This window comes from Patagioenas fasciata, chromosome 1 (assembly GCF_037038585.1).
Source record: "Patagioenas fasciata isolate bPatFas1 chromosome 1, bPatFas1.hap1, whole genome shotgun sequence".
NCBI classification, from domain to species: domain Eukaryota; kingdom Metazoa; phylum Chordata; class Aves; order Columbiformes; family Columbidae; genus Patagioenas; species Patagioenas fasciata.
The window spans coordinates 158,788,595-158,816,545 of record NC_092520.1 but is presented as its reverse complement, the minus strand read 5'-3'; the positions used below and the strand labels follow the sequence as shown (position 1 = coordinate 158,816,545).

Sequence of the window (27,951 nt, the reverse complement as noted above, 5' to 3'; positions counted from 1 at the left end):
ACAACTTACTGTGAAGTAGTTTAGGAGTAATCACTAGAGATGCAAGTGGAAATATGTAGTATGTGAAGGCATAGGAAATATAGCTACTGTATCCCAAGAACAACAACAAAGAAAGGGCATGTGATCAATAATCGTAAAAGCTCGTTATTTTGTCTCCAATACATTCTAATGGTAATAGTTCAGAAAACCAAGAACTGTAATGCTGCTTCAAAGGAGAGATGTGAACCAAGGCTAACAGAAAGAAATTAAATAGGTAGGGAACTGGCAGAGTTAAAAATGACTCACCTAGATTTGGCCATTAATATTCCCAGGCTCTGCTGCAGCATCAGGGCTTCTGTCATACTTCAAAGTGTCATGCTGTCTTGTCACAGAACTAATCATTGGACCTAGAACTAGAAGAGTACATAAAAATGTATTTTTTCTTGGGTTTAAGATGCCAGTTAGTAAACTAATAAAAATACATATAATTTTTTTATATTCTGCAATACTATGTCAAGTGAGGTCTTCATGGCCAGAGTGCATCTTAAGTGGAGTTGCAGACAAGAAACAGATCTCTTAGAGCTTTCCCGGCATTTTTCTGCTTATCTAGTCTTGGAAGAAAATAATCTGGTGTCCCTTTCTGCAGTGTAGCCTGTCACACTGGCAACTCTACTCATCCTCTACTCACACCTTACCCAATGTAGTGTGTGGACATGACAGATGCGAAGTTCCGATTATCTTTAGCACTTATCAACCAAACCACAGCAGACAAATAGAATACATCCAATTTTGCTTAACTCCCTCTTGCTTCTCCTGCTGAACGTATACCAATGCTGACTTGTACGGCTAACACCTCACCCTTTCTTTGTTTCCCTCTCATGATTCTTGCTGCATGACTTGAACCATAAATTGCTTGATTTCAGCTTTCCCCAGCCCCCCCACCCCTGATCATTCTCATACTCCCTTCTCCTCTCACATTTACCACTGCAAGTTCAACTCCTGCTTCCATCAGGCTGACAGTCAGCAGCCTCCATTCTCCATTTGTAAAATTGCCAAACAAGCACTTGGTGTTTCCTTTGAGGCTGCTTCTTGAACTCAAGAGAAGGGCTAAAATGGGCTTTATTAGCCTTCCTTATCAGCCTTTCAGGAGGTCAGTGCCAACATGTTTGAGATCACTGCAGCTCTGCTTATCAAGGCTGCTGGAATTCTTTGTATTCATCTGCTGTCCTCTGCCTTGGACTTGGACTAAAAGCACTTTGGGAACCTATAACACTCTTCTTCTCTGCGTAGTATCAAATGTAACATAGTCCCAAGCTCATCCCAGGCCCCATTACTGTAAGAGTTGCAGAATGTTCTTACTGTAGAGGGATTGTGCAAGAGAAGAGCATAAATTCAGTACTGGTAAATGCAAAATAATGCACCCAGCAAGGAGCTTTATCTGTCAGGAAGACAGATCAGTCATGGAGTCTCATCGTTCAGTGAAAACACTAGCTCAATAATTATCATAAAGCACATGAAGCAGAACTGTTCAGAAAGAAGAGTGAAAACAGAAATATAATTATATTGAATGAATCCACAGTGCATCCACGTATGCATTAATGTATGCAATCATGCCTTCCCCATAAAAAATATACAGTAAAACCAGAAATATGCTACTAGAAGTGCTCAACATGCAAAAAGGGACCACACAGGGCACAGAAATGATGAGTACTGAATTATAGGTGATGTGGAAAAGATAAAAGAAGCCTGACTATTTTCCAAATGCAAGCTTTAGGGAGCAGCAACTGACATTAAGGAGTAGGGTGGAAAATAAACCAAACACACACAAAACCACAACAAACACCACAAAAGTCGTTTTTGCACATGGTGTGTAGTTAAACTTTGTCATCCACATCTTGTGGGAATGAGTTCAAAAATTTAAAGATTCAGAAAGTAACTGGGCAAAGAAAGAAATACATATATATATATATATATATATATATATGTATGTATGTATCTCCATGAAGAGCTTTTAAACTCAAGGATGTCACATCTGGCTCAAAAAGTCTTTAAACTGCAGATTCTTAGAAGGGTATTAGAGAATGATCTTAAAACACTCTTCTTACTATTCCCTTCCCTATATATTTACTATTGGCTCTCAGAATTTACTATTTACTGCCAGAAACAGGATCCTAGACAAACCTATCCAATAAAGCCATTCCTACTTAATCAAAAATGATGACAGACTCAGCACATTTTTTTAGTGCAGTGTCATAAGAGATTAAAAAAAAAAAGTATTTAACTTGAAACTATAACCTAGATTTCACAAAGGTACAGAGGATAACCTTATTGACTGTTTGATGGATATGTATATTTAAAAACACATACTTAACGTAAAGATCCTCTGCTGTGCATAAGTGGTATTTAGGATCAGGAACTTGCAGCAAGTCACCAGCCCTTCATGTAATACATTTGCCCTTTTGCCATAAGCTTTATTGATCTTGGACAAAGTTGTAGACAGTTCTCTTAAAGATCTGTCCCTCTGCACCACACACAGGTTCTGGTTCTGTGACAGCCCTACCCAATCTAGCTGGTATTATCTAGTTTGTTTTTTGGTCAAGTTAGATTTTTGTTGGCTTAGCACACCAACCCAGCACAGCACAGAGTCTGGCAAGTGCCAGGGCCAGCTGGGGACAGAATCACAGCCTTAGTCACCTCTGCCCAGTGTTCAGAAAATGTGACCCCTGGGGCTAGTTACTGGAGTTTACTCAGATTACTAAACTCCCTGCTAAAACCTTCAGGACAGGGGAAAGGAAAGAGAAAGCAGAAAGCCTGATTTACTCAATCTGGTGGAATCTTGCAGGTAGTCATTAGAAAAATAATAAAATCAAAAATTTTCGCAGGCAAGCTACACTAATGCAGGTGTGTTTGCACTGGGTATTTACCCTGATATTTTTCTAGCAAAGTTTTAAAACCTTCACATGGTTTGGCTACCTAAAGCAGACTAGCCTGTTTCAGTTAGCTAAGAATAATTCTTAAACAGAGTTTTTGATGGATAAAAGAAAGCACACAAATTTACAGCACCTAACTTCTTTTAAATGTAAAGCAATAAGAAAAGTCTCCAACCAGTTGTTTCCAATTACAAGTTGGCTAATTACTCCGTTTGGGATTTTCTTAAATCTTCCCGGATGGCAAAATATTTACCCAAATTTACACATACAAGGAGAAGTAGACATTTTCACAGTTATAACCCCAAAGTTAATAGTTGCGGTTATGTCTACAATGTCAAATTTAGGAGCTGCAATTTCCCGTTCATGAAGTATCAGTGGTGGTTGGGTGCAGTCAAGCAAGGAGCGGGAAGGGGATGGAGAGTATTTTCTGCTTCTCCCTAACACACATTCATTAGGGCATTGCAAGGTAAAAATCCCAGGCAAGACAAATGAGGACCAGCCCTTATCTAAACCTTGTTAACAGGAGTGAAAATTAGGAACTGCCATAACTTCAGTAAGATTTATTATTTGGCTTTGTCAAGTAAAACACATCTCTTTCCCTCATAGACTAAGCAGTGGCAACAAGTTCTGCTCATCTCTGAAAAGTCAAGGAAGACATGGCACCAGTGTAAACACAGTAGGTACCTTTTTAAAATAATTTTTTTTTCAAAGTCAAAAGCTTGTAGAAACTCTAACATTTGCAATAAAGGCCATGTGGACAAGCTGCAACTTCTCTTTTCATTCATGGTAACTGGCCACCCCATTGAAGTGGGCTCACAGTTGCACAGCTGATCTAGAAAGTGGCATTCACTAAGTTCTGCATGCTTTGGCTGCAGAATCAAACATTAACTCTGGAGGATATTTTCAGTATGTGTTAATTTATAGCCCATATCTTTAAAAATCAGGGAAGGAAAAACCCCAAACCATAGCAAACCTCAGAAGAGGCGGGGAGGAGCAAAGGTACCTTGTCTGTAAACTGATCTTTTCCACATATTCTCTTTGAAAGAAAAAGTAGCCTTTCGAACCACTAGCTGCCACATTACTAGATCTTGGATATGTCATCCTCTCAGACCTACAAGTACAAAATATACTGAAGTGCATTAATAGAACTTTAGGTTGTTAAGATTATGATTGAGAATTTTTCCTCCTCCAGAAACTGTAGTATCTGGAAAGATCCATTAATCTAATGGAGTAAATGGATTAAGGTGCCTGTGGCAGATTGTTCACACTCAGGCTAACAAGCACTTGCATCTATTTGTTCGTGTATTATCAAGCATAGAATCAAGAATTCATAATATTTGCATCACAGCTAGACTATATAAACACACACTTCTACTACCGTGTTTGCCTGTAATATTCTAAATCACTCCATTTGGAAGATTCTGTCTACTTTTAAAATCCTGAAGCATAAGCATCCACCATTTTGGTTTTTGTCTGGCCTGTGGTATTAAAAAAAAATAAGATCATAATCCAAATCACTAGAACACCAAACTCTTATGCACTCTTATTTCCTACTCTTATTTAAAGATTTAGTTTAAAAGGTAGAGTAGAAGAAAAAAATCATTATCAAACCCTCTACGTTTAACATCAATTTCTGTGGAAATAAAGCGGTTATGATAGAACTCAAACCAACAGAAATGCTGAGGTTTGGAGGTATATTAAAATTGCAAACTTATTGACACATGGATAAATCAAAATCAGGAGTATTTCACCTTTTTCATTAATTTATTTTAACAATGCTATTTAGCATACTGAGTAGAATAATATTGTTCAAATCGTTAATTATATTTAAAATTTGAAACTGCCCAAGACTTCATATTTCTTTTGTCCTCAATAACAACACAAAGATGTTTACGCTCATAGTTCAAACTCTGCCACTTCCTAAAATACATTTCTCAAAATGTGTTCCATAAATATTGTAGAGTTAACCATGGTCTACCTAAGCTTGTAGCAAGTTAGCCAGCCGTGCTCTATACCAACACTGAAATGAATCATTAAAATTCAGAAAGCACAAAAATTAAGTCAATTTAAGATTTTTTTCAGCTGTACCAACACTATAATACTTGAGTATTTCAGAACTACAGAATTGGGTTCTCACAGCTGTTTCCTATCAAAGAACAAAGAGACTGTATTCAACTTGAAATTTTATTAACACACTCTTAGAATGCAAGTTCTATGAATTGTTTCAACACCTGCTTCTTTCTTAACTTGATAATAAATGCTCAGATCAATCCAGTAAACAAACAAAAAAAAATGGGATGGGGGTGTAGAGGGGAGAGGAATTAGTTGTACTTGACAGCTTCTGGAAAAACCCTTAAGTTTTTGCAAGGGAAAAGTCTAATACTTGGGAAGGGTGTGGAGGGAACAGACAATCTAATGGTTGTCATCTGTACCAAGCCCAGGAAGGTTTCAATATCATAACTGCCTTCTACTAAATAAATTCAATTTATTGCCTGGGGAACAGTCAGAATGCCAAACATTTACTTCTTTTTAAAACCCAAAGGTTCAGATATTTCCAAATTCATTTTTTCAAATTGTTCTTTTTGCTGCAGAGTTTTGTTTGCTACAGTTTGGTATTACATGATCTTACCAGTTACAAAGCAGATTATTAATTTCTTTTCCTCCCCATTTTGGGTCCTCTCTGGCCTTTTAAACATTGAAGTTATTTGGGAACATGAGATACATCTATGAGAAGATGACTCTTACTTAAAAACAAAAAAAGTATTCTGCTGAAACCAGTGTGTGTGAGAGCTAGAAAATTGAGGAGTGCCTAGCACATTTTCTTCCTAAGTTCTTAAAACTTCAAAAGAACAGACTCTACAAGCTGTTTCAAACTCAAATTGTGCCAAGGGTTGTTTCTCCTGATACCTTGGAGATCAGGAATTACCAGAAGTTATGGCAATGGCAAATTATTAATAGCTATATAAAAATATGCACAAACTGCTCAGTATTAAGTAAAACTCCCCATTCTCCCTTCCTCCAAGCATGTTGATATTGTCACCTCTTATAAAACTCCTTAAAAATTAACATTATTCTCCTCAAAACTATTACTATTAAATTCTTCCTGTGTGAAGGAAAACCTAGGGAAAGGTTTTTATTGTTGAAGTATGGCACCAGATTAATCCTGTATTTTAGGTCAGTAACCTGAACACCATCAATCAGTGCCTTCACCCCGCAGAGACTGACCTCTTTCCATTTGGTATGTAGGAAACAGAGTTCAAATTTTGGTTGTCTAAATTGCATCTACAATAGACAGTAGCAGTAGACATCACAAATAACTTGCTAGGCAACTGAACACCTTGGAATAGGGAAAACTAACTTTGACAATTTCCTCTCAAAGTTCAAAATTCACATCCCCCAAGTGTTTGCAGGTTTACATTTACACAGGGGCTCAGAGAATCAGCATCCCCAATTCAGAGTGGGTATTACAGCCCCCATCATGACACCTGCCTGGCAAGTGCTGCAGGACAAATCTCACACCACAAAATACTTGGCAAGAGGTGACCTATTCAAAACAAGAAACCTAATTTCGTTACAATTGGATCAGTGGCTTCTTATAGGAACATTACGGATATCTTGTCTTCTGTTTTAAAATAAATCAATGATATTTTTATTTCTTTTTCTGGCTTTCAGTATACAGAAACAATATCAAACATTTACAGAAAGAAACTGCTCTCCGCAACGTACTTTTTTTTCTTTCTCCCTCTCCCACGCTTTTTCCTAAAGGACCTATTTCCCCCCTGTAATTTTTACAGAATACTACTAACTATAAATTGATTCATTTCAGATTTCACATCCTTCATGTTTCATCATTTCCACCCTCGCATTACCATGTTAAATATTTATTGATATTTGACTACAGCCAGTGTAATTAGATTTAACAGTGAATTCCCACCCTGCAAAAATATAAGCAGCGAGGCTGAGATGCAATTTATAAAGCAGCCTATTTTTCTAGATCCTTCATGGAGAACATTGATGACCTAATATGTCAAAGGGAACACATACTTTAAGAGATACTGCATGAACTGTGAACTCTATTTAAAAATTCACCACAAATGATGGCAAGATTTGCACTACCTTTACCACCCACAAATCTTCTTATGGCAAAACCCGAAGCTTACATACTCAATTCCTTCGAAAGTTAGCAACTCCGCTCAAATTCTGGTTTCTGTTTTTCTGTTTGCCCCATGATGAGCCACACAGCATTGAACCTGCCCCTCCTTGAAGCTCATTCCAGTACATCTTTCTCCTCTTTAAACTCTCACAATTGGAAATACTTGAAGAAAGCACAGCCAAATCCCTGCGGATACATTATGATAAGTAATTTTCTCAGCTGGGTTTTGGAGCACTTGATGCTAATGCTTATTCTAGATCATGGAACAATTTCACCTAGATACCATCACCTCAGAGATTAAGTACAAACTGAGAGTATAAATCTGAGTGTTTCAGGTTATATATAGACAATTTCTAAGTAACTGATTACATTCTCTGCTTGTTAACCGGAGTTGTCACTATAGCAAAGCAGCTTTAATTTTTCTGCACAAAAACCAGCTTTTGAATGAAAGCAGAAGTCCTACAGGCATTCGAAACAGCAAGCAGACTAATAAACAGATGAACCAACTTACCATGTAGGAAAACTGTTACCGAGTAAAATAATGATTGGTTCATTGCCATTTTATTCCTTCCAGAAGATAAGTGAAGAAGGCAGAAAAGGTACTGAAATCGGTCCTTTGAATTTTGCTGGTAGCCAAATACTGCCCATCTCATCACTAACTAAAAGGAGGACTTAAATGGATAATCATTTTATCTGATGTGGCAAATCCTGTGTCTTCAGTGTTGTGATGTAATCCACGGTGGCAAATTCTATATGATTTAAGAATCCTGGTATCCTACTTAGGACTTAAAATAGCCCATACTTTGACCTTCTATTTATTTTGGCTAGCATATCTTCACTACCATGAAGCCAAGTTCTTTCAACTGGAAAACAAAACTTAGGTTTCTGGAACATGGGACTCCCACGTACCAGACCTCACATGCACATAAGAGATGTAGCACCAAAATAAAGCATTTGCCTTGAACTAGTTATTACTGAGTGTGGTCAGCTCCAAGAGCCTCATTCCCCCAATGGTCACAAAAGGGACCTCTTCACTTTATAATTATTGGGGGGGCGAAATCTGTGCATCAGCAAAGACTGACTAATTCACTTTAACATTTGGAGACAGAACAGACGTAAGAGGTGCCAGAGCTGGAACACTCTCCCATGGAAACACAGCAGTTTAAAGGGATATGAGCATTCAACAGAACAGCAAGAAATCCCTGAGATATACAGCAAAAATGCTCTCCTTGCCCGCCCATGTGTGCTGCCATCCTTCAAACCAACTCTTCTTCTTTCAGGTGTCCTGGAGAGCCCTTGCATTGCATAGTCTGGTAAACAACAGCATAATAACAACTCACCCCCAAACAGCAAACGCATTTTGGGGAGATGGCATCTTAATTGTAAAGCAAGCTCCACTAATGTCAGACATAATCCTTGCCCTTCATCCACTTGGCAACGATTACTGAGAAAATTAATATTGAAGGTGCTTAAGTACTGTAAGTATGAAAAAGCAACAGTGCTAACAAACCATAACAGAGTTAAAAACGACAATGAAGGAGATCCAAGAAACTAAACATGCTGAGAAAGAGTTTGGTGCCGCTGGCTGCAATTACGGAAAACCAACTATGAATGGTAGAGGTGAAGTTGCAGAATCTAGTTTCTAACTTCGCTTATGCTAGCAGGTGGAGTTTTACCTCAAGATTTTTAATAAACGAGCATGTTGTCAGACTTATGATTAAAATACAGTAATAAAGGTACACTCCTTTTCTCTCTTCAGCCGTTTTCAAGGGGGAGGGGGTGGGGGAAGACAAAACTGGCAAACCCCAAGCTAAACTGTAAAGCCTTCTGGCTCCTGTGAAAACACACAAGCTGCAGCACACAAGGCTGCCACTTCAGCGTGCTGTTCTCCGAGCCCTCTGAACACAGGGCAAGGAGACCGATGCACGATGGCCCTCAGCAACATTCCTCCAGCAGCACCTCCTGCCACTGCTAAGCTCCTGCTCCTCAGCCTCACAGGCTTGCTTTCTTCCCTTTTCTTCCTCCTCCTTTTGAACACACAGATCTTCATGATTCCATCTGTTTTGCTGTATGTGTTTCAGTATGTTTGGATTCAAAGTCATCAGCAACTCTTTGCTTCTTTCTCCCCACCCCACCTCGCCTTGGTCCTGTATAAAAAATACCTAATGCCATGTAAAACACAGGAAAAAAAGCACCCAAAACCCAACCAAACCAAAACTAGGAGCCTTGTCTGTTTAAATTCAGGACCGCCAACTGATCTTGAAGAGTCACTACGTAAAATTTTGAAATGGCACCTTAGTATTAAATTTATTTTCTACAGTTCTCCTTAAGAGATCATTTTCGCAAAATGCTCAAATTTAGGTAAGTTAGTTAAACGTTTGTCGGAACACTGTTCACCAGTAATACCTTAAAAAACCATGCTCATTCTGACAGAAAAGCTCTTCTATTCACCACAATTACAGCAGAAGTTAAGATTAAAGACCAACTTAAACAGCTGAGTTAGACAAGCAGAGAGAAGGGCTGCAGGCAGCGATGTTGTGTCAACACTTACATACTTCATGACATTTAAGACTGATTTATACAACACTGATCCTACACCTCTCCACTCTAGCATGACATTTTAAAACCAGCATTCCATCCTTATCCTGAGGTGTGACACCCCACATTTTGACCTATCCTAATGCTATATAAAAGGTAATCACACATTTCCTCCAGGTACTAGGTGACACAACTGCTCTGTTCAATAGGTGTATAAATACATATGTGGCCTTAGATGGAGTTTCAAATCTTCACCTCAGCACATTTCAGAAACTCTAGGTTTTTAAATCCATGTGCATCTTGGACAGGAACACACAAGCTCTTTGCTCCACCATTTCCATTAATCCTTCTGAGGATGTGGAACAACATTCCTTGTTTGATTCTTTAATCACTCTCCAAAAAACAATCCTCTTCCTCTAAACTTCCAGAGAAACAACACTTATATTTTACTTGGTATCATTTTTAAAATAACTTACACACATGCAAATATTTTTCAATTTCTTACTAAAACCATTTCTCCAGATCCACACCACCATATTGTTTTCTGTGAATATCTGCCAGATTAACTACATCCTTTTAAAAGAAACAGCCAGAATATCAAGCTCCAAAACCGTGACATTAGGTTAAACAAGCAAGCACAACTAAATTATTTTATTCTTGGAAATTCTGAACCTCTTAAAAAAAATGTCCTCTGAGGAACAGCATATAAAAAAAGCATCATTTTTACACAACAACAAAACAGCAGAAATGCGACTGAAGTTCTAAGCATCTCTGCCATGGAAAATATTTTTGGATGTAGAATCAAGGAGAAAGGCAAGGTGATGAGAAAATAAAGTAGGCATCTACAATAACTAAGCCAAGTAATGGAGCCTAAGAGGAAGAGAGAATCAAGCTTAATTCTTGAAAAGGATGCCTGGCTCGAAACTGTTTAACTAGTGAGTCAGCTCTCCAGTATTTAACCACAAATGCCTCCTAAAACTTGAGGCCCACAGCTCTTGCCAAGTCTTCAAAGCCAGCAAAGTTCCAAATTCTGTAATTAAGTAAATCACACTGAGTTTATATTTGGTAATATTTTAATCTCTGAAATATTGTTCATTCAAACATTTCAGGAAAGGTTAAGTTTTGCTCTTACGTTTTTGACGTGTTTTGCACACAGTCTTCTGATATGTTAATAGAAACAACATTGAAAAGCCTGCAAGGTCTTTCTTACCAAAATATTAAGTGGGTTTAGTAAGATGCTATAAAAACTAAGACCATGCCACTGTCTTTTATAGAAATATGGATAAATATATTATCAGTATGTGTTCTCAATATGTGCCCTTCTTCATCCATCCATCGGCTGTTCTTTTGCTATCAGCAAGTTTTTAGCACTTGAATACAAGGAACCTGGCCTTACCTGAACATCTAGGTTTTATACATTTTTTATGTTGCTTGAAAAACTGACAATCCCATCCTCCCAAAATATCATTATATCTGGGCTCTTTTCAAAACAGTTTGGCTCCTGCATTTACCATTTCTCCCTTTTCTGCAAAAAAATTCTCTTCATCACATTTCAAAGACACATGATTTTCTTACTTCTGTTTACATGCCTCCTCATATGCTTCTTCTACATTTTTTCTTCCCACTTTGAGGAATTCTAATAATCATTTATCTTTACCTCCCCTGTGACCCCAATTCACTGTACAAAAGGGGAAGATTAACAACAGCTAATTATTCCTCTAAATAAAACTATGTATGTTATTCCCTGGTAGCTGATGAGAAGTAAGATCTGCAGTCTCAGGGTACTCTTTGTCAACATTGAATTGCATCTGCCAAAAAGCAGGTTTACGCTACTTTTTTTTTTTCTTTGCATTTGCAATGACAAAGAGCATAAGAATATTTAGTTAACATGGCTGATTTGTTAAACTATGGTAACCTTACTCCATAGATGCCTGTCTGTGCCTTGGGCTACCAAAACAAGAGGGGCAAAGACTGAGTTACTTCTGAGGAGATTCCAATTGGACACAAGAAGGAAATTTTTCATTATGAGAACAATCAGCCATTGGAATAATCTCCCCAGGGCAGTGGTGGATTCCCCAACATGGCACACTTTAAAGACTCAGCTGGACAGGGTGCTGGGCCATCTTGTCTAGGCTGTACTTTTGTCAAAAAAGACTGGACCAGATGATTCTTGTGGACCCTTCCAACCTGGTACTCTATGATTCTCTGATTCTACATCAACTGATCAAAATTTTGACGATTAGAATCTGCCCAGCAGGTTTACATAAAACCCAAGTATAATAATGTTTGTGCATCCAAGCAATCACTTCCTTCTTTTCATTGCTGACTGAATTTCTTCCAGTCAATTTCTATGCAATAAAATAACTTGTCATCCACCCTACAACATCTTTGAGTACTCCTTTGTCAGTGATTTAACACATCCCCCATTAGTTTAGCTGATTCACGCCCTAAAAAATATTTTTCTATTTGAGATGGAAATTACCAAAAACTGTAGTTTGATCTACTTGTACATAAGAAGACTCAGCTAAAATCCTCTCCGAATGAGCTAAATAGTGATAGAACTCAGCTTAAAAATAAAAATTAAAATCTTAAATGAAAGGCCTGAGAAGTGCACTGAACTTTCCTGGTGCTCAGACAGTAGCCTTAAGTTCCATCCTCAGCCAGACCACACACACTTTCACCCCTCCTTGGCTATGGGAATTCAGAGTACTGTACAGTGTTAAATATTACCTGAAATACTGTAGCCCTCAAAGCCTTCATATAGATTTTTTGTTTCTCTACCAACTGCATTGAGTGGTAATCTCTGCCTACGAGCTCACATCGGTTTTATGTTTCTGTATTATTTTGCGAGTGAATCTTTTGTGCTGCAAACTTCTGCAACTACTAGATATTAAGAGTGAGGCTGATGTAGTTTAAAACAGCACACTAAAACTTCACAGACTTTTGCATACGGAAAACAACTGATTTAGTTTATCGCTAGCATGGACAAGCTTGTCCTCACCCATCCATTTTGCTAGCATCTGATGGCTATATTGAATGCCTATTTTCTCTCATAAAATATTAATTGTAGAGACTGATGAAGATGCAATGACTTTATCACCATTACTAGCCATGACTACACCAAAGCAACACCCTTAGCAACCTTTGAAAAGTATATCAATTTCATAACAGCCTCTTGTCTTTACTAGTGACTAAAGCCTTTAAAATTTATGCTTTTTTCTTTTTTGCTGATAATCTTCCACAATGGAGAACATATACATTGAAGGGTGGGGGTGGGAGGAGAAACAACCAACATGTGTGCTCCTAGGGTACACTACATTAATTCTTCATATTTATGTTATACTCTCTTCAGTCAATAACACTACCCAAACAGATCATACTCTCATTATTCTGTGCCAGCTGTGCTATTTAATGGATACTGAAGTAGTACCAATTGGTAGAGTACATTAGCTTACAAGGTACAAACAGTGCCTCTTCTGTTGCATTTTTATTATTAAACTTCAAAAAGGCCTTGCAAACAAAAAACCACAATAAATGTATTACTGATGCTCTGAAAGCCCTGCAGACCTCCATGGGAGTCACTGTTTCTGAAGTATTCTTGACATTAATGGCTTTATTGGCTAAAGCAGACAAGTTGTCTCCTTTATGAAGGGTCCCTATTCATACACCAGCCACCACTTCTAAACCAGCATTCCTCAAACTGAAGTCCACAAGCTCAAGGCTCATTTCACCTTCCCATCCTTCCTCCCCTCCAGTTCAAGCAGCATTTTGCAGGAGGTGATGGAGAACTGCAAGGATGCCAGGGGAGCAGAGGGGAGAGGTGATTGCAAAAATCGGTGTGGAGGGGCAGACAGGCAGTGCAAAGAGCAGGAGAAGAAGGACGTGGAGCCACCTTTCAGGAGGTCATGTTCCTGCTGTCCAGAGGCTACACAATAACACAAATCAGAGGCACAGCAATGGGCTCTCCTGCTGCTCCTGGCCACAGGTGAGCTCTGGCTCTCACTGGTCTCTGGTGAGCTGCTTCATGGAGCAAGGCCAGCAGAAAATATATTTTTGGAAGGCTACATTTCAGCCAGTTTAGGTTCCTGAACTGCCCCCCTGCTGGCCTAGTGACAGAGCTGGCACAATCAAGAGCAGGCAGGAATGCGCAGGGGGGAGGGCACCGAGCTGCATGCTTAGCTCAGCTGGGACTTAGAGCCATATCCAGATCATATTCATTAGCACTACCTGACCAGAGATAAAGAGACTTACATTCCTCCTCCAGCTAATATGTACAGCTCTGCCTAAATGTATGCAAAACATCATTTATTGCTACTGAGAAACAAAATACAAACAAAAAAACCTAATAAGAAAACCCCGTACCTACCTGAATTTCAGCTTTCTCAGGTTTTACTTGTAGAAATACTTCTTCAGTTACCCCTCACTTTCAAACATCGGTATGTCACTCATACCTGATTTGGGTTAAAAATCATCATTATTTTCCTTGCTCTGCTGTATTTTTTTAATCTGGACCAGCTTCCTGGTCAGGTTCACTACATGAACACCCACACACAAATAAGGGGGTGGCACTGTTTATACCAACAGCACCACAGAGACAAATGTTCTTGGAAACTATGCCCAGATACAGCTTTGTAGCTACTCTATTCAGTGCTGCAGTTATATAATCAACCACACCTTACTGTCAATGAAAAGTCGCAGAAAACTTGAAAGGAAGGACAGAACACAGAAGAATTCAGATTTAGGCACAGTTTTTTAACAGACACATTAAAAATCTTATGATTCTGACCCATCAACGGCACTTCTATCTTAATTTTAAAACAAGTGCAACAAGCAAAACGGATAATACCCAAATACAGCAATTTTCTAGAAGAGGACAGATAACTTTAGTTACAACGTTTAAACAGACAGTTTGCTGCTTCAGGGTATTACAAGTCTGTGTAAAGATGATATAAAACCCAATAATTCACAGTTTCTGCTACAGCATTTTGTGGATGAAAACTCAGTGATCTCTAGCAAAACAGCACAATTTATTTAAGAACACGGGATGTAAAATGTTTGGCATAAAACCCATTTAAATAACAAGGCCATAAAGCCTGCTAGCACTTATTTAGACAAGAACAGAAAGAAAACAAAAATCTATTATAATTCAATCAATTCCAAGAACTAGATTTGTGTTTTAAAATTAGTATTAATGTACAGGATTCAACATCTTAAACCGGATTTCAAGTACAGATGAATCCAAGTTAAAATACAATTCCAACAGATACTTAAGTTGACTTACTAAGTCCTGTCTAGATTTACTCTGTAGGTAAAAACTCAAAGCAGTAAAATATTCATATAAAGTAATGACTTCCTTTGTTATGATTCCCTGCTCCAGCTTATTAGCATTTCTGCAGTGAACTACACTTTTTAACAAATATATATTTTTAAGGGAAATTGCTTGTTACCATTGCTAATATTCAAACTCCTGTCGTTAAAGGATCTTCTTAATCCCTACAGCACATTTCAACTGCCAGAGAAAGGCCAGAGAATGATACACACAAAGTCTAAACCAGCTACACCGAACCGCCACAAAACAGAGAGGATCTGTTTTTACCAGCTATCATAACAAAATACAGCAATTTAAAAGTAATTTCTGAGGAGCTACTTCATATACGTTTTATTAGGTGAACACCCTGTCACCTGAGCAATACTATCCTAAGGAAGTAAATTCATTACAAATGGACTAAGATGGAATTTCTAGGTTTAGAAGTTACAGTTTCATAAATATTTACACCCAAAAATCATTGGTCAAATGGGGGAAAAAAAAGTTTACACTTCAAGATGAGATAACTTGATAGAACCTTTGAGAAATAACTTTAAAATGTTTTTAAAACACATTAGGTACAAAAACCACCAAATAATTAAACATATAATAAATACATGGTAATTAATGTTTGTAATAAGCTGACAAGAAAACTGGTGGAGCTTTGATGTCTTGAGTAACTCTGAAATCAAAGTCAGAAAACTTTCTGGAATATATTTTTTAAGCAGAAAGTTAACTGCTTTCAATTCAAAAGTAAATGGGTGAGATGTAGCAACTTATCAGAGCACAAAGGACTCAGACTAGGTTCCTCCATTCTAGCCTTAAGCAACTTATGACTAAGAATAAATGTTGGCATTCAAAAACCAAGAAACAAAAAACAACCACTTTCTCCAATATTTAAAGATTTTCAAAAGTAGTTTTAAAATAAAAACTACATTTGAATTTGGTGTTGAAATATATTCCTACCAAAGGCTGCATTTCAGTATATCACCATGTTACATATAAGACTGGTATAAATTGCAGAAGTGATTACTGAGTATCTTAAAACATGAAACAGTGGTAATAACATCAATGAACACACACGGTTTGAAAGTATGTGCATCTTCAGATAGAAAAATCAAAATGTTTGCTGTGTAGAAAGCTATGAAGTCCAAAACGTAAACTTTAAGGTTTCATTAACATAACTGGTATTCTTGATCTACTATCTCTGATAATGAGTTTCACCTATTAAAAAAATAACCAATCAAAACCAAACAACCCTCACTGTATGTATGAGAGAAGGTTTTCTAGAAATATACTGTTCAGGTAATAATTTTATATGACAATCGATTTGTAAAGCATGATTATTCAACGTTTTGTCTACTTCAATTTCTTTTTCCTGTTTTTCCTATAGCATTCCATCTCCTGCCAGCTGGGAAATACCCTGAAAATAACAACTGGGCCTTTTGCACCAGCTTTGGGGTTTAGTGAATCACTAAGTTGATGAGTATCAGTCACCACGCTGCCAATTACTGTGTCCAGTGGAAACAGCCACTCAGAGGAAGCCAGGCAAGGACCCCAAGTGACAGGATCAGAGGTGACTAAGGCCAGGACCTTTGGTTTCCAGGACACTTCTCTGTACATCTCACTGACTCTGTTTCCTACATTGGCTTGACATTTTCTTTCTGTTACAGCCTTCATCTCGCTTCTTTGCTCCTTCTCCTCTCACCACATCTCATCTCTGCTGCCTCTCATTCCATTTTCTTTGTGGAACTCATCCCTAGTCCATATCCAGGACCTTGCTACCGCCACTGCTATCAATCTACAATCACTTATGGAATACATGTCTTTTTCTTCTTTTGCATGCCTGTCTCATCCATTTAGACTATAAACTCTAAAAAACGGTTGGTAATCCCTGCCCTAATATTTATACTGCTGTTACCACAAGAGAGAGGCAATTTCAGCTGACCATTACACACACTGTAACAGACATGAAAACTGTCAGTCCAACCACAATTCCTTGGCAGGAACACCTCTACCAGTCCAAACTGGAATCCCTGTTTTATGGCACAGCTATCTTGTTGCTTTTGTCTGTTCCCATGCAGTGAAAATATTCTCTGTCCAAAAACTAGCAACAAGTAGAATAATTTCAATGACATTGCAACAGTGCTTATCATACAATGTAAGTGCCTTGCACTTCACCCTTAATTTGAGTAGAAGTCACGAGATTCTACGTGCAATTCTGTACTTACAGAGAAATTATTTGATATTGTACTGCTTATAACCCCTCAAACCAACAACTGTAAAGACATCAAACATGGGTACAGGCTTGGAAGGGGGAAAGCGTACAACTTATCAGTAACCTTGACTTGCATGAAAGTTCCTAAAGAACTCCAGCTATACCTTACTTACAGTCAGCACACAGCACTGACAAGTCCACTTTTTTATTTTTATGTTTTAAACTTTTGCCTGCAATAGTACAAAAGACAAGAGAAGAAAAAGTAATGGTGGAAGACCTTGAGATAAAGACATTCTTGAGACATGCTGCACCAAAAGTAGTTTACTTTTCCTGCAGGAACTGTGTTCTTAGAAACAATACAGCTAGTGAGCCCAAAGATCCATATATAGGAGGCTCAATTATGTGAGACTAAAATATTTTCCATAACCATTTTTACAGTGTTGCTCTCATATACGAAGCCAAAGAGGGCACCTTTTTGAAAGCTCTCCCACCATTCCCTTACAACCTTAAGGCTACATAAGGGAAAGTCTGTGTGGCAAGAGAGAAGATGGGTCAGCAGAACATCTACCCATCAAACATTTAAAAAAAACCTGTTGCTGCATGGTAAACAAAGTTGAGTGTATGTCAGTATGGATTACACCATAAGCAACCAGTGAGAACATCAATGAATAAATACTCATTAGGATGGTGCAACTTATTTCTAGCAAATGCACAAAAATTATCTCAATCTCCCCAAGCGGCCCAACAAACTTGTAATTTTGGATATCGGCATGTTTTGGAAATACATCAGCAAGTACGCTTGACAGCTTCAAACAACTTGGGTCATCAGTTGGATTGAAACACCCAGTAATTATCTAGTCCCAAAATACACAGAATTATCCCAGTTAAGAGTCTCTAAGGCAAAAAAGTCAATCTTTACCAAAGCTACACACTAACCAGGCAGGAGGACATGACCATTTGTACCCATTGGCACAGTAACACAGACACAGGTAGTTCCTGAGCAGGCTGTTTCTACTTTCCAAATTTTACTACGCACAAGAAGCCCCGAGTTACCCAGTGTGACTGGTTTTCAGCAGGATGGACTTGACATGTGGCCTCATAACACAGAAATACAGTATTTGCTCCACTAACCCTGAAATCAGTTGCCAGTCTTCATTCCGTAGAAAGGAATACTCTCTTTGAGCTTTTTCAAAACCTTAAGGCCCTAACTGCCTGCATGTGCCTCCATCTCTTCATTACTATTGCTGCCTGGGCTAGCTAGATAAATCATGCTACTTGTAGAAATAAACACAGACTCTCAAAAAGTTAACAGATCTCTCAGGACTAACACAAAAACTATCATTTCATATTGAGTTAACAGACAAATGCCCCCTCAAACCACTACTAAAAACGGTCAAACAAATTAACAATAGCACGGGCATGTATATCATACTCTGTGTGCATTTTCCCATAGAAATTTACCTATATACACAACATAATATTTTAAACAACGCCAAGATAAATATAAAACACTAAAGGGTGCCATTAAGATTTATATGTATTTTTCAAGTAATTCCTTAAAAGCCACATCTTCAATTACCAGAAACTGATGCTTTCCAATTCAAAGTATTTAAGAGTTCTTGCTAATTTAGTCTATCCTGAAGAAGACAGCAATATGAATAGCAAAACAAGATGTTATTAATAATATGCAATTAACATCACAAGCTTGCTACTGATTCAGTGCAACCCTAGAAACCTGGCATTTCTGTTGTCTTCAGGCAATGGGGACAGATAGGATGTTTCTGGGGAGAATAGAGAAAAAAAATCCTTTGACCACCTGTGTCTAAGACCACACCTCACAGTTAGTGAAGCTACAAGTTAGCACTAAGAACTTAAGTTTCATGTAATAATCTTTCCATCATCCTGAATTTAGCAGTGAGGAGAAATCCCAAATTATTTTGCATCTTAATTTATTCTGTACATCAAAGGAACAGCAGTACTCCAGGCAGATAGGAGAAAGGTGAACAATTATTTTATTTTATAGGTAGCAACAAGTATTTACACTGAAAAGGAAGTATTCGGGTTAAGATTAAAGAAAATGGGTGCTTTCTCTTCTCTTAAAAGCAGATGCTCATGTTAATCAGGGTCACAGCTTATATAAAAGATTTTTAAATTACAGGCAGAGAGCTTTCAGAACAGTTGGAATTGTGAAAGCTCTTTTAATCATATACTCAAAATTAAATTCAAACTTTTTAAAGTTTTGAGTTTCTCTTAAATATTCTCATGCACAATTTAAAAAACCACACTCCTTTAATTGTGTCCCAATAGCCTTATTTAAGTATGTGTGGTACAGGACTGACTGGGAGGTGGGAAAAAGGATGTAGAAAATCCTGTTTACAGAAGAAATACCGTTGTATTCTGTTCATATATGATTTCCATTATGAGTAGTAGCTTTGCACTTTAACTAGAGCATTTGATATTAATTACAAAAAAGGGAATAACTAAGATGGCTGTAAAACTTAAAAAACCCAACAGTTAATATTGATAATTAAAACAGTTACAGAACACTCACTGAAGGTCACTCAAAATACTACAGATTAAATATTGGGCTACTCCATAAACTTTTATACTTCCAACCCCTGCTTGCTTCCCTGAAAATCATTTTTTTTTTTATTTCTTACTATTGTTGTGAAGTCACATAGAGGTTCAAATGACTCAATACCAATATTTACATGTCTACATCCCACTCAACTTGCTCTTCTTTATATGTTCACACTGAAGCCCAGTAAAATGCCAAAAATTTGTATTTCTCTACTAGACTAATGTAAGAGATAACAAAAACACCCCTTTCAAAACGAAGCTCGTGTTTGAGATAATACAAATTCAATTTATAACAAGGACATATTGTTTCCTGCCATGTACAGAAAATAGGTGCATAGCTATCAAGTAGTGTGAAATGTTCCTTTCATAAAATCATTTCAGTTGGAAGAGACCCTCAGGATCATCGAGTCCAACCATAACCTAACCTAACTCTGGCACTAAACCATGTCACTAAGAATCTCATCTAAACACCTTTTAAACACTTCCCGGGATGGTGACTCCACCACTTCCCTGGGCAGCCTGTTCCAATGCCCAACAACCCTTCCGAGGAAGAATTTTTTCCTAATATCCAATCTGAACCTCCCCTGCTCCAACTTTAGGCCATTTCCTCTCATCCTATCACTTGCTACTTGAGAGAAGAGACCAACACCCTTCATGCATGCATGAAACAGCCATCATGAGACAGGATATTTTAAATTAACTGCTGTGCCCTCCTTTCACAGAATGCTATTTTGTGTTACCTTCAGCTGATCTAAAGGTGACTGCAGCTGAAAGACCTGGTCTATCCTACTCTGGCTAATCTTCTATTTAGCCAGACAAGCTTCAATCCAAATCACTGTGCTGATCTTGTCCACCAGAAGGCCACACTATTATTAGTGCCAACAAAAGGGAGGCTAGACCATGAAGCCTAAGGAGAAATCATGTGCTTCTTTTTTGGCATGTGGTCATGAAAATACAGCTTAATTATAATGTGAAGAGATATTACAGATCAACTATATCATCTTGTACATCACTTTTACAGAAACCTATAGAACACCTAAGGGAAAAGAAAACCGTCAGTAAACTCTGAAACAGCTTTCTTTCAACATTGTTTTACACAAATGTAAGTTCATATAAAGCTAAGTTATGTATGTGAAGTATAATCTCAAGCAAATACTAAAGCATGTTTAAAAGTTGAGAAACATGGGGCTTTTATAAAAAGCATAGTACTTCAGGTGCAACATTAAGAACAGTATTGATAAGGCTTATTAAATCTAGACTTACATAAGCAGCATGTTGGCATTATACAACTTCTAACAGTGCTATTTCTAACTTCCATTTACACTGCAGTACAAGTGCCAAAAATTCTACACAAATACATATTCAAAAGTTACTATATGTTTAGGAATAGGATTAGTGACCACTTAGCCAGTACAGATTTTGGTTTTTTAAAAAAGTCATCTTACTTTAGCATTTTATTTAAAATAAGAACATAAAGCTTAAGTGTGCAAATTAAGATTAAGCACCTGACATTTAAGCTGTAGGACTGATGAAGTAATTCCCTTCATTTTTCAAAAAGTCAACTACTAACAAACATCCTTACAAACTCCAGCTCAAGCATTATCCGCCGTAGCATTAAATTATACTCTACATAAACACACAGCACAAAACCTTTGGAAGTTTGTGATTCGCTAAAACTGACTTTTAAAGTGTTCAACAACAACAGCTGCAAACAGCAACACTTATGTCGTTTCCCCCTTCCCCCAAAAGATCAATGGCATAAAGATTAATTTAGAGCAAGAACATAAAGTTGAAGCCTTCATATGAAGTAGCACATTTCACATCTGTTTTCTCATGGCAGTGCAAGACAAATGGCTTGCTTTCACCTTAAAATTAATATTCAGTAAACTAGAAAGACAGTAGTATGTTTAAAAATCTTATTACACTATTTAGTACTTCAAGTTAAAAGGATATCTTTGAAATGATAACTACACATTGTTTGAAAATATTTTGGCGCCGGCACAGAATCTGCAAAGAATAGCCCAAGCTTTAACTTAATTATCCTTTTACAAGAGTTGTGGTTTGAGAAAATACAACAACTTCATAAACAGAATAATCACTAAGCGTAATGGCCTTTGGCAATAATGTTCCAAAGCAAGTTTGGATAATCCAAGATAAACCATGAATCCTTTCTCTCTGTACTTTTGCAGTTAATATAGAAAATTCAAAAGCAAATGAAAATTGTGTGTCTCAGACTGTACAAGTAAATAAAACAAAAGCTCCTGTCAAAGCAACACATTACATCCAGCAATAACTGAATTAGTCAACAAGACTATGTTACAGAAACTGCAATCCAACAATGAAATTTGAAAAAGCTACATTACTGTCTAGAGCAGAAATAGAAAAGAACTGGCTGTCTATCAGCTCCAGCAAGCCAGTGTTAGCAGGGGATTTGTTGACTGCACCCTGGTATTTATATTCAAGGAAAAGATAGCTTCTGTCAAAGCACATCAGTGAATCTCCTGAGAAACTAATACAGCAAATCCTACAAAAGCCATGTTTTCTGTTCTTTTTGGTGTTCCATAGTTCAGTGTCTTATAAGTACATGCAGTATGCTGCTACAGGGTCTTTTGCTTCACAGAGGGCAGTTGCTAATAGGGCTTCGGTGCTTCACCTTGCATCCCTAGGAACTGAGTTAGAAATAAAGCTACAACCTTATATGAGGATAAGCTTAATTAATGAGGTACCCTCTCCACCACCACCTGCTGCAAGGCAATGACAGTCCCCTGGCGGCCTCTGGGCATGACTGTTTTCAGGATGAGAGTGTCTCTAGCTCCTAGCAGAACTTTTGGTGGGGTTGAAGTTCCCTCAGAAATGAGAGAGACCTTGCTCCTTTGCAATCAAGTCTTGTGAGCTTGCAGTACAACAAAAGACGTGCAGGGCCGTTAGTCGAGTGCTTTGCCCCAAACAAGTATGATCCTTGCTTGACTAACCTGAGGTTTACAGGGACATGGTTCAGGGGTAGACTTGGCAGTGTTACGTTAACAGTTGGACTCAATGATCTTAAAGGTCTTTTCCAACCAAAAGGATGCTGTGATTCTACGAAGAAAATTTAGACACAGTTACAGAAGCAGTGCGAAATAATCATTATGGTGCTCTTTAATCCCAGATACTCCATCCGTTTATTGAAACCTCCTTGCCTACACTGGAAGACACCCCAAAACAAAGGCACAGAAGCCACTTAATCCCTGCAATACTGCAGATATTTTGAAAGTAACTTAGAACTAAGAAACATGATAATTAGCTACTGCTAAGACAGTAAAACACTGCAATTCAAATTCTATATGTAATAAGTGGTATTAGAATAAATTCAGTCAAGCACACAAAATTAAAAATATTCAAAAACTGAAGCTTCTTCATAAACGATTTTTAGTCCCCATTCTTTATTCATTTCCATTCAATTCCCTGTACTCATCCACTACCTCATCTTATCTTGCCCAGCTCCTACAACTTCTGTTCAACCCCACCCTCCGTTTTCCACAGGTCCAGTTTTACATCTGAATTGGATGTATTCTCTCTGTAATACCTCATCATTACAACACACTAATAATTTGCTTATTCTAAACATAATCATAGAATCATAGCATCATTTCAGTTAGAAAAAGACCTTTAAGATCACGGCGTCCAGCCGTTAACCTAACACTGCCAAGTCCACCACTGAACCATCTGCCTAAGAACCTCATCTATGCATGCTTTGATATTATTGTACAACTTCAAGTAAATTATTTAACCTTGAATATTTCGAAGATTATTAGCCTAACAGTCCTACTCTCCTTCATAAATTCCAACCCTTTTATGTTAAATATCTGAATATCCAGATAAATTTCTGTATATTACCCTCTAAATTACAGTAGGAAAAAATTGTTGGTTTTCATTTAGAAGTCAATACAAGTGTTCTGGAAAATAACTAGAGAAGCAAGAACATAATGCAAAGCACATATATTGATATTACTTTCCTTGGGAAAGAGGACTTTTAATTTTCAGTCACCCTATATACATCTATAACATCCCAAGTGAGAGGGCAGCACAGTATAGTGCAAAAGGGAAAAACAAACAGTTGGAAAACTTTTAAATAGTATGTGATGGAACCGCAGCCAGATTATATTAATCCTTCGTTTCTGCTGTGCCAGCAACTGAAAGCCTGTGGTATACTGCAAGGAGGGCTGCTGTCAAATTCCAAAGCCTGCCTTGTGCTGCAGACTGATGCAAATTCTTCTGCAGCAGAGACAGTGGCCTTCGCAGTCAGTCCTACCGCACCAGCCTATGTTGAACAGGATCATGAACACGCTAACATTCCCCATTCTAACATCCCTACACAGCTGCAACATGGATCAGTTAGCCTCAGCGGTGTAATTTTTATATTATTAAATCTAAAACGCATTCATTCTTGGCTGCTGAGGTGATACATTTTGTCTGTTATATTCACTGAACTAGGGCCAAACTGGACAGAACAAATTTCTATGGCGATGTTAATTTTAGCCATTTATGTAACTCACTATGTGCTGAAACAATAGCAGAGTTCTTTAATCTCCAGCACATCTAGGCTTCCTTGCTTGTCATCAGATAGCCTAGGGGACAAGAAATAATCATAAGGTCCTCAGAACTCAGTCTAATACTTGTGTGGTACTATACATGACTCATTTGAGAACTTCCCTAGAGAATCACCTATAGTTGACACTTTTGAGCGGTTTAATTACATTTGCAAGCGTTTAAAATCTCTGCCAAGTCACTACTATAGACTTACACCATCAATAGCGAAATATAATCTTAGATGAAACACATCTAGTAGCTTAGTTAGTAAAAAAATACTAAAAAAAGCGTACAAATAATCCATAAAATCTATATGAAAAATTGCACAGCACCACATAACCTATTGGTATGATTCATTACATCAGGCACAGGTCTAATGTGTGCCTATGAATGCACACACTTCATAAGGAAGCATTTACACTTTTCTTGGAAATAAAATTAAATTCTGGGAAGCAGCAACCACCATCACCAAGGAGCCAGGGGATAAATTCACTACCCTCACAAGGCCCCAACCCCCCAACAAAATCCCTACCTCATCCAGAAGACAAACACTGAACCACTCACGAATCAGCTGTTAAACTGCTGCAGTTCACATCATGGCCTTTTAAAGCAAACAAACAAAAAATACTGTAAGACATACTGTAAACTGGTTTACAAATAGTTTAATCATCCAGGTACAAGATGATTGTGCAAAGCAAACTATAGAAAAAAGTGCACTGCCTGCCTCAAGCTATGCTGTCACTATTTTTGAGTTAAAATAAAAAACCAAAACCTACTGACATCCAATGTAACTGTTACCACTTCCCTCAAGTGTAAAGCATCTGAGCAAAACTGTGCCATTCAAACAACTTAAAATGTATCTAGTGGATGTGGAAATGATCTACTCACTGTGTATCTGCACCAGCACAAAAATTGCAAGTCTCAGTAATAACGTGTTTCTATAAAAATACTTTAAAAGGGGGAGGGAGGAAGGGGCAAAAGTGCCTAGTCCCTAATGATACACTATTTATGGGAAGAAAAAAAAAAGAAGTGTAAGTTGCTTCTTCTCTATATCTCGGTTTGGAAAAAGTTATGGGGTTTTAGCACAGAGCAGAAGAAACTCAGCTTCTAGGTTTCTCAGATTTTTGCCAAATTTCCATTCAACAATAGTTTTACTCTCACCAGTAGCATAAAGGCAATATATTCAGAAATACAGATTCAAAACACAAAGAAAGCTCAAATAAAGGTTGTTATTAGGGTTAGCCTATGAGCAACTTGGCAAGTGGCTTTTAACATACAAAATTTAACATCAAACATTTTGGTGACAGTTTTAGTTACATTTTATTCATAACTCTAGACAACACCCTCTTATTCTTTCTAGTTTTATGTTCTTTTTATGTGTCCCTATGTAGTTACAGATTTTCCTATAACCACCCACCTCAAAGTAGTCCATTCATAGCAAAAGGTAATCAATGATGTAACTTCACTGAGTTTGTATTTGGTATTGGAATTAATTCATAGAAAGCCTTTACAATTAATGTAAACCAAGACCTCTTTTAAATCACTAACAGCCAGCCCACAATATTTACTATTTCAAGTAATGTGTAAAATGCTTCTACTGTTGACCATAGGCTGCTAGGTTTTATTATTCCATCATGTCAAGCATTCTTTTGTGATATTTCCTTCTTATGAAATCAAGAATATAGAAGGCTTTCTGAAGCTACACTTCCTTGGTATAGCACGCTTAAGAAATAACATTTCATACAGAACAAATGTAAAATCTTACTATTTAAAACCCTCATTAATGCAGTATTTCACTTTTTTCTCCTTAACTGACAAGGAGGTTTTATATATTTAATTATACAAGAGTTTACATTCTTTTCAGCTCCTGGGTTATGTCCAATTTCCAACAATCTGACTGCTAGCATTTCTACAGACTAAGGATGGAGCAGAACAAAGATAAATGCACCCAAGTGATGGAGAAGAGCTGAAGAATTTCTTTCTGTAAAAGAATGAACACTAGCCATCCCCTCCCCATCTTACCCCCTCAATAATTTCAGTTATTAATCAACAATAAAAGCTATGTTAACTTGCATAACTCCATTAAAAGAAAAAACAAAACCCACACACATGTAGGTCAGACACTTTTATGTGGGGCACTGGAAAGCAACATGAAGAAACACTATCTTCTAGACATTTTGACACCTGACAGCTGGATTAGAAAACAGTCTTACTTCAAATTTATTTTCTTGAAAAAAATATAGAACTATATGTAATCAAGCACTACAGTAGTTCATAAAAAAAAAGTGTCGGACAATTTCAAAATAATTACATACTAAATGTGTAGCATGTTGAAACAAATACTTAGTTTTTATAGTGCAAAAGCCTAAAACTAGATACTTCATGTACAACAAAAATTTGTGCGTATGACAGAACACATCATAAGTATCCAATGCACCATCCTTAACACACAGCTCACTTTGCAAGTCAGCACCAGATCCCATCAATCCAAGAGTACCACTGCAACCAGTCACCTTATAATCAGTGCAAGAGCAGATTGACATATCACATAACATAAAAACTGGTTAATATCTCTCTACTCATTCACATAAGGTATCTCATGGTAGTCAACATTTTATCCCTTCATTAAGAGCTTTCCCTAGAGTACTCATCATTAAGTACTCCAGTCTGTCCCTCTTCAGACATCATCCTACTCTCAACTACAAAAAAATCATCCTTCCTAAGGAGAGCTTATAAAATTCCAAACTGACCAGCATATGCTTAAGTTGAACATTATTCTTCCTACATATCTTGCTGAGCTTTGTCACATATAGTTCAATAAGAACTCAAAACACTAAGTGAAAACTACATGAATCTGAATCTAAATAAATAAAGAGCTGCTCAAAATTGTGCTCCAATTTACTTATCAATAGATGAAGAGTACAGGAAGTCATCAGAGGCAAGATGTGAACATAAAACATAATTTAACTGCTTGCCAACTTTTTTCTTTTCTTTTTATACACTTGTACCTGTGAACCTTAACACTTCACAAATATTCAGACCTGGACACAAACATTCACAGCTTGCCTTACGCTAAGCCCAAGTGTAAATTAGTGGTGCTTATGTTCTTGGAGGAGGGAGACAGGACAAGCTCAGTATAAATAAGCATTATTGATTTATTTTAACATCAACAGTGAAGAATTCACAGAAAAAAATGCTAAACTGATACAGTACTGGCACAATCAAACCTCTGGAAAGCTGGCTTTCTTTTTGATTTCACACTACTGACAACATTAAACTACTTTTTACATTAATATGAAACTATTTTAAAACATAGCATCTAAAATTAGTAAGTTACATCCATTTAACAAATAGAATTATATATTAGACCTAACAGTAAGAAATACAAACTCTGCAAGAGAAGTAAATTGCAGACATACACAAAGCTGTGCTCTACGGGATGAGTTTATGGAGACTTAGCAGAACAAGGAACCCTGAAGCAGGAAGAAATAAGTATTTATTAAGCAAATGTACTGACACTAATGAATTAAAGTAATAATAAAACACATTTGTGAAGGTCAGATGATCTACATTCACTGTAGGAACAGAAAATCCAAGGCAAATAACTTGAACTTTAGATTCTGAAGGACACTTTTTTGTCCTTTCCTAGCAGAAATATTTCAAGATCCTAAGTGGCCAT

At 37.3% G+C, this 27,951-nt stretch overlaps 1 protein-coding gene across 5 annotated transcripts in view; it reads right to left on the bottom strand.

The window, feature by feature from the left end:
* Positions 1-27,951, bottom strand: part of FRS2 (fibroblast growth factor receptor substrate 2) — a 55,680-nt gene that overhangs the window by 17,650 nt on the left and 10,079 nt on the right. The window contains exons 2-3 of one of the 5 annotated variants that reach the window (XM_065846003.2): positions 24,805-24,873; positions 286-392 (exon numbers count right to left, since the gene is read on the bottom strand). The gene's annotated coding sequence lies outside the window, so the exon portion shown is untranslated. Of the gene's footprint in view, positions 1-285; positions 393-22,675; positions 22,731-24,238; positions 24,311-24,804; positions 24,874-27,951 lie in introns of those variants that run through there. The other 4 variants (XM_065846009.2, XM_071799070.1, XM_071799075.1 and 1 more) reach the window with 4 other exon arrangements.